The sequence below is a fragment of the Chinchilla lanigera genome, unplaced genomic scaffold (genome assembly GCF_000276665.1).
Source record: "Chinchilla lanigera isolate Chin_1 unplaced genomic scaffold, ChiLan1.0 scaffold00232, whole genome shotgun sequence".
Taxonomy (NCBI): Eukaryota; Metazoa; Chordata; class Mammalia; order Rodentia; family Chinchillidae; genus Chinchilla; species Chinchilla lanigera.
This window is the reverse complement of record NW_004955633.1, coordinates 77557-85990: the sequence shown is the minus strand read 5'-3', so window position 1 is coordinate 85990 and position 8434 is coordinate 77557. Positions and strand designations below refer to the sequence as shown.

General features: G+C 44.6%; 1 pseudogene; it reads left to right on the top strand.

Annotated features, from left to right (window-relative positions):
• Window positions 1–8434, top strand: part of LOC102002981 — a 12283-nt pseudogene that overhangs the window by 868 nt on the left and 2981 nt on the right.

Below are 8434 nucleotides of genomic sequence, written 5' to 3'. Positions count from 1 at the left end.
GCAGGAGGTTTGCTTACCCAGGATTTGGGGGTCAGCCTGGGAAATACTGCAAAACATTGTGTCAAGAAAAAAATAAAGTTTTAGGCAGATGTGGTGGTGCATTCCTGTAATCCCAGCATTTGGGAGACTAAGGCAGGAGGACTGCTATAAATTCAAGGCCAGCATAGACTACATAGTGAGTTCTGCAACACAGCTGCATGTTAGGATCACCTGGGGAGCACCTGCCCTCCGAAGTACAAGATGGAACAGAGGTAGCCACTGCCAGTCATGTGACCTCAGATGAGTTCTTTCTGCCTCTGCAAGCCTCCTCTGTGAAACTGGAGCAGGGCCATAGACGCTGCAGAACTGAGGCCAAGAGCCAGAGCACCAGGTTGGTGCTAGCTACTGTTGTCATTTTTATTCCAAGTAAGTGGTCCCAGGAAGACTAAAGCCCTCCCTTCTTTTGATGGACCCTAACGTGGGGAAGGAAAAGTGAACTGAGGTTGTGTGGATGGGAGGCAAAGATCTTGAAAGGGGGCAGGGAAAAATTGCAGAGGCAGCAGATACCAAGGGCAAGGGCACAGCTCCAGGGACCGCGGCTGTGGAGGACCTTGGGCAGGCCCATCTTGGGCAAAGCTAGTCCTTCTTCACCAAGAACAGAAGCTGCTGCTGAGAGCAGCTTAGGGAGAAGAAAGACCTTAGCTGAGCACCTACTGTGCTGCACACAGCCAGACGCTGTGTTCATGCCTTTAATTCGTGGAGAGGGGGAGGGCAGACTCCTGCTTTTTCTTTTTTTTTTTTTTAAGTTTTGACTTTTTCAGTACTGGGGATGGAACCCAGGGCCTAGCTCATGCTACCCATGCACTTTACCACTGAGCTACACCCGTAGCCCTTTTCATTTTTATTTTGAGACACGATCTCACTAAGTTCCCTGACTGGGCTCCAACTTTCGGTCCTCCTGCCTCAGCCCCAGTCCCCTGAATAGCTGGGATTCCAGGTGCACCGCCCCTGCCTCAGGCTAGTCTCATCCCTTCCAGCAGCCTGAGGCTTGGAGGCTGCAACCCTGGCCTTATTCACAGGCCCTGGAGGCTGCATGAGACCGTGCCCTGCTCTGTGGTCTGCAGTGTGCTCACCAATGGCCCAAGGGACAGTTTTCTTCACTTGATGCTCTTTGCTATAGTTTTCCCAAAGCGAAAACTAGGTTTTTAGGCTATTGATTTATTGTACTTGTTTCAAGGTATAATTTTGATTGTAGAACACAGAAAATACAGATAAACAAACAAACAAAAATCAGTCTCTCTGTCTCACCCAATAAAGATGACCACTGTCACTGCTTCTGCATTTATTGGTACCATCTGTGAGTCTGAATTGCCTGTGTGTGTATGTAGAAATTTACCAAAAACAAGTCATATAGCACATGCTCTTAATCTGCTTTTCTTCACTTTACTGTATTAGGTAGTGGCCATCTGTCAGTGTCACTGAACATTCATCTACAACAGAAACTTTAAAAATATTGATGCCTGGGTTCACCCCAGAGTCAAATTTAATTGATCTTGGCTGGGGCTGTGGTCGAGGATTTTGAAGAAAGTTCCCAGGCAGTTTTGCATTGTGCAGCTGAACTTGACAGCTTGACAACTAGCTGCTATAGCAGCATTTTCCCACAAGGACTCGTGTGCCGTTTGCTGCAGGGAGACATGGTAACTGGATCAACTCTGTTTTAGGGAATTTAGGTTTATTCCAATTTTTATATTATTATAAAACAAGAAGTAGCACCTTTTTCTGCAAAAGCTAGGTAGTACTGTATGTATGTTAGCCTTTGCAAGCCAGAAAGTCTCTGCCACAACTGTTTAATTCGGTCAGTGTGGCACAAGAGAAGCCAGACAGTGCATCAATAAATGAGCCCACCTGTGGAACAATAAAACTTTATTTCGAACGATCAGTGGTAGCCAGGTCCGGCCTCTCAGCCAGAGTTAGTGAAGTGAGACTCCCTGGAAGGCAAATCTCCTAATAGGAAATGCATGTTTTCTTGTAACAGGAGTTTTATACTGTTTATTTTTAGAAGTAGGTCTATTCGTCAATGTAATCATATATGTCTTGTGTAATCATGTATTTCTGAGATGCTATGGATCAAACACAGGACCACATCCCAGTGCTCTGCTATTGAACTACACTCCCAGCCCCTCTAGGACAGGTTAGCAAGGGGTCATCAGACCTGCTTCTGTCAGTAGACTTACGGGTTAGCATCCACTTTAACCACAAACTACTTACCTTCAGCCTCTCTTATCCACATCAGATTTTGGAGAACAATATGGGCAGAAATAAGGAAATATTTCCTGTCTTGAATACAAAGCCTGGCTCTCTCAAATTGTGTCTCCCTAGGTTCCTGGAATTTAATCTCTGTCTCCATCAACTGCTGTCTTGTGGGCCCGTCAAACTATGGGTTGCCCAGCATCTGTAGATTGCTCTTGGAAACTTCCAGCGTCCGCGCCCTGCCAGGGAGCAGCAGGAGAGACAACAAGAGGACCTTTTGTCTGGTACCTTCACCACGAATGTAAGCCAGGTGCAGGAGGTTGGCGGGTACTTGACAGTGTGTCAGGCTGAGCTCAGGTTGCTGACTTTCATCTTCTTAGAGGTGTGTGGCAGACTGATGAGACCTACTGGAAATGACAGGGGACTTTGTGCATTGCCACTAAGACTAGACTTAGACAGTTTCTCTTTCCCTCGCAAAAATCTGAACAGGAAGCAGTTACATTGAAGGAAGGGGTGACAAGAGCCTGGCTCTACTGTCTGGTGCAGAGAAGTGGAAGTTCACATGGTGGAAATGTTTTGTGATCACGTAAAGATTGATGCTTAGAATTTAAATCATTTGTAGAAAGAGCAGATTTTCCAAGCTGCCTCTGGGCATTTGCCATTGCACCGTGAATGTGTGTGGCTCCAGTGTCAGATGCATTAAAAGGTTTTTGCCTCTGGCCTGGGCAGCAATCTGGCAGGAGGATTGCCCACATATTCAAAGCCAGTGTGAGCTACATAGTGAGTTCAAGGTCATCCTGGACTACATTGTGTGACTCTGTCTAAAAAAACAAAAACAAACGAAAATACATAACAGAACAGAGTAGAGACGTACGTATAAGGGCCAGATGGCTTCCTGGTGTATCGGACTGGACAGAAAAATGTGTCTACTCAAAGAAGGGCTGGTCAGTAGTCAAAGCATAAAAAGGTGAGGAAAGAGCCTGCATGGCCACGCCCATTCTAAGGTTCTTTGGGTAGGAATAGAGATGAAACCTGGGCCAGCAGATGTGGAGTCAGTTCAGCTGCTGAGGCTTCCCCTGTGTGTTGCGGGGGCATGGATTTGAGCCCTTGACCCTATTTCATGCTGGCTTCAGCTAACCCTTTTGTCATTCTAATTCTCTTCTCGCCAAGTAGCCTCCTATTGTGCCTGGCTGTGCCTCACAGGCCTCTCCCTACAATAGTGTAACTCCCTGATGGTGCAGAGAGATGTGCTGTGTCTGGCACAGAAGTGTTTCTTGTCAGGTCATTATCTGGCATTCTGATTTGGGGTCAGTCCTGTGGTATTGATAAGGTAAAACTGCTCCAAAGGGAAGGAATGAGTTCTCTTCTGGTGAGAGCAGAAATTTCTGAACCCCAGAAGCAGGATTGTCATGGGGTCATATGTTTGCAATTCAGTTGCAACCAAAATCATGAAAGGAATTAAGTTCATGAACCCAGGTGCCATTTTAATTGGCTGGGAATAGTGGCATATGCCCCAAATCCCAGCACTCTAGGAAGCTGAGGCAGGAGGAGTACAAATTCCAACACAGTCTGGGCAATTTCCTGTCTTGGCAAGACCATGTCTCCCCGCCAAAAAAATCTATCGATCTATCTATCTACCTACCTACCTACCTAGCTATGTATCTATCTCAGTGCAAAGGCCTTGAGTTCAGTCCCCAGTAGTGGACAAAAAACAAAGTTCCAGCTGCATATGAGATTCTAAGCCAAGTGCTTTGGAAAATCAATGAACTGTGATTCAGAGGGTAGAATTTTGTCTCTAGAAAAGTGTGAGAGACAGCCAGTCTGTGCTCTCCTGAGAAGCAAATCCACTTGCCTCTGTCTTTGTGTGACCGTTACTTCAACCCTCTTCAGCATGATATGCAGTGTGGCTGTATAAAAGCAGATATTCCCTCAATTGGCCAAAAGAATGTGACTGAGGCCGAGGTGCCCATGAGTCTTAGCACAGCAAAGTGGGTCAGAACGGTCCCCTGATGACAGCTGAAATGTGGTTGAAGCAAAAGCCTGTGAGAATCCACTGTTAAGAAGTGAGATAATATCTCAGCTCCAGCCATTGGACTCAGAAAAGATTATAACTTCCTGGCAGTAAGGTGCCAACATTGCATACATCAAGCTATGTGTTGCACTGCTACTTAGAGAGCCTCTGTGCCTGGTACAAAATTGCTGTTTCTCCTTACAGCGACTGCCTTTAAAATTTCTCTTCCCTAGTATTCCCCTGCAACCCCCACCCACCTCTCTGATTGATACCAATAAAAGCCTTGTGCTTGTGGACTCACGGCCTTTTGTTTCACAGAAAGCACTGGGTCATGCCAGAGCTCCTCAACTGCATAATATTCTCTCTTTGTCTCTCTTTTGCATTCACGTGTCATATTGCCAGGTGGGAGACCTGAACCCTGTGTAGGGGTTTTGGTAGAAAAGGTATCACACTGAGTAACTAAGATGTAAGATAAATCAAAAGAGTGAGTAATATTTGGGAGATGGTGGTAGATATTCAAGACTGTGTTTTCTTGAAAAACTGATTCATTGTCATATAAGACCTTGACAGGAAGTAGAAGAAGGGCCCCCAGGTTAATATGAGTCCGCCCATTTTTAAATGAGAATCTCAGACCTAGAACTAGAACTACAACTAGAACTACAACTACAACTACCAGCACACCACAACCACAACTACAACTACAACTAGAAATTGAATTAGAGGAGAACCTAGAACTCATCTACTCCCTGGATCTCACAGTGCAGAGCCCACCTGCAACGCAAGAACCCTTCCTTCCACTGAGGTCTCACCTGACTCCAACAAAGCAGAGATGGGTTGGAGGAGCGGGGAGACACCTGCTGTCACCAGGCATCCAGAACGGAGACAGGTACAGGTACAGGTGCACTTGCTTCAGCAGAAGAGGCCTTTTGGGGCTGTGCAGGAAGCCCAGGTGTTAGGCTGGGGCTAGAGGAAGGTGGGGTACGTGCCCTTCCTCAGAGAGGGAGGAAGTGCACCAATTCACACTTCTGGATCCCTTGTGATCTTTCTCTATTCATTTACTCAGACCTACAGGATGGTAGTTTTTCTCTTCCTTTATAATAAAGAAATGGTAAGGAAGAAAGGGAAACTGTCTTGCCCTGCGGTGACACTGCTAGTGAGTCTCAAAAAGAGGGAGATTGCTTCCCAGCAGTTAGACACCTCTCCTCTGATTGTACTGTGCTCCGGCTGAGCCTTGTTTTATCATGGGTAAGTGTGTGTAGACCCTGTAAATTGCAGTAGTCTCTGAAACCGTGTGTTCTGATTCTTTCTGTTCCGTTTTTAGTCCCAAAGGTTCTCTCTCTCTCTCTCTCTCTCTCTCAGTTTCTCTCTCTGGTACTGGAGATTGAACCCAGAGCCTTTATTTATTTATTTATGACAGGGTCTTGCTAAGTTGCCCAGGCTGGGCTTCAGCTTGCCATCCTCCTGTCTCGGCCTCCCAAAATGCTGAGATTACCAGTGTACAGCACCACACATGCCTCAGAAAGGACATCTTGTATTTTAGTGCTAATTGTCCTTTAAACTGATTTCACAACGCACTAAAAATCTCTGAACTGTACAACTTTACCAGTTGAACTTGGGTATTTGCTTGATGTGTGGATTTGTAGGATAAGCCAGCTAGGAAAATAGAAGCACCTTTATGTTCTTCCCAGTGAGGGCTGCATGTGGGATAAGTGTGCAGGGGTGGATACTCAAGAGCCTTTGTGAAAGGCTCTGGAGAGAGTGAAATGCTTCCACTCAGTGTGGTTGTGCACGTTGTTCACTGCACAAGTGTACCTGATCAGTGGCGTAAGTCCACGTCAGGCCAGGTCTCTCCAGAGACCTTGTGAGGCCCTTGGTAACATATAGAGCCTCTGACAGCCTAGCACTGTGCAATAGTTTTCAAAGCCCCAGGTCTAGAGTGAACTTGCTCATTGTGATTATGGATCAAGGTACAGATTTTGTCCTAATGAGACCTGAATTATGCAGTTTGAGACATGAAAAATAACATGAATCAATAAGTGTCTTGCACAAATGTTTTCCCACAAGAAACTTTTCGCACTGTTGGCATGAAAGATGCAAAACAGAACAGGAAAAGGAGCTAAATTTGAGAAGGACTCAGTGCTGGGCGGAAGAGGCAGGGGAAAGCAGAAGTCCTAAGTCCTCTTTGTTTTCCAGGAGGGCTTCCCTAGGTTCACTTGGCCACTTTGACTTAGGGTTACAGAACTATCAGTGCCTCCCAAGTGAGAAGACTGGCGGCCAAGCTACCTGACAAATTCTCCCAGGAGATTTTCACAAAAGATGCAGGTTACGTGGCTGGGGATGACTTAAAATTCCTACCTAAAATGAGGGGGTAGGGAAAGCTTCCTTGCCTTGGTGTTGTTCTCCAGGGAGCTCCGAGAAGTCAACGTAGAGGCGGCGCCCATGGAGTCCACTGCTGAGGATGAGGAAGGGGGGCACTGGAGAAGGTCATTGAATGAACCCATCCCGCTTCAGCGGCACTTGTAAATACTTATTTTTGCATATTAAAATAACTAAAATTCATAAGCACTTTACACAGCCACACTGCATATCACGCTGAAGAGGGCTGAAGTAAAGGTTGCACAAAGACAGAGGCAAGGGGATTTGTTTTTCAGGAGAGCACAGACTGGCTGTCTCTCATACTTTTCTAGAGACAAAATTCTACCCTGTGAATCACAGTTCACTGACTTTCCAAAAACACCTTGCTTAGAATCTCATAGGAAGCTGGAACTTTTTTTTTTATCCACTACTGGGTATGTTTTTCCCCAGTATGATTTCTTTAATGAGAAAAGGATAAATATAGGCTTTAACACATTGTTTATATTCATAATGTTTTTCTCCAGTATGTGTGCTTTCTGTACTAAAGGAAAGTGGAACAGTTGAAGGATTTAGCACAGTGCTTACATTCATGTATTCGTTCCTCAATATGAATCCTTTCATGTCTTTGAAGAAAACTGGAATGAGTGAAGGCTTTTCCACATTTTTCACACTTAAAAGATTTATCTTTCCTTCAAGCATGGGTCATTTCATGGATTCTAAAGGAATAGGAATATCCAAAGATTTTACCACACTGATTATTCATAGTGTTGCATGGCAGTGTGAATTCTTGTATGACACGGAAGGGAACTGGAACTGAAGGATTTCTGCGCTGCTTACATTTATATGGTTCTCCCCCGGTATGATTTACTTCATGTCTTTTAAGGGATGGAAAGAAATAAAGGCTTTACCACACTGTTTGAATTCAAGCAGCCTTTTCCTCTTATGAATTTTTTCAGATACTTGAAGGTAGCTGGAACAACTGAAGTCTTTACCACAGTGGGGTTTTTTTGTTTTTTGGGTTTTTTTTTTTGTTGTTGTTGTTTTTCCCCGGTACTGGGAATCGAACTCATGACCTCGCGCTTGCCAGGCAGGTGCTGTGCCGCTGAGCTAATTCCCCAGCCCCTTTACCACAGTGTTTACACTCAGATTTTTTTCTCCATTATGAGTTGTTTATGTCTTTGAAGGAACCTGAAAATGTTGAGAGATGAAGCACAATTTACAAAGTTATTTTACTACAGCATGAGTTGTCCCATGTCCTGGAAATAAAGTAGGACAAACAATGAGCCTTGCAAAATCCTTGCAATGATAAAGTTTTTCTTCTATTTGAGTTTGTTGACATACTTGACATGCACTGGGGTAAGAAAGGGTTTTAAACATACTTTACGAGGTCATTTGTGGTGTGTTTTGCTTTACACGTGTATCTTTGAGCCCTTCTGAGAGAAATGAATGTTTTATCACTTTCTTTACATTTATATAGTTTTCTGTGTACTTCTTACACTCATACACTTTCTATCAAATGTGGTACAATGTGCCTATTATGGGATGACTGACATGAAAACTTTTCCACACATACCACATTCACATAATTTTACTTCAGTAAGGATTTTCTTGCACAGATTAAGATTTGGAAACCAGATGAAGGTTTCTCTATGCTGATCGCCTACAGTGATACTTTGATTGTTGAATAACTTCAAGCTCAAATTTTCCACTACTTGAACAGGAAAGTTCAAAAACATCTGCTCAGTGTTTGTAACTTTGCTGGACAGTTGAATGGGCAATCCAAATTTAAAAATCCTGTGCAGGGGGCTGGGGATTTAGCTCAGCGGCACAGCGCCTGCC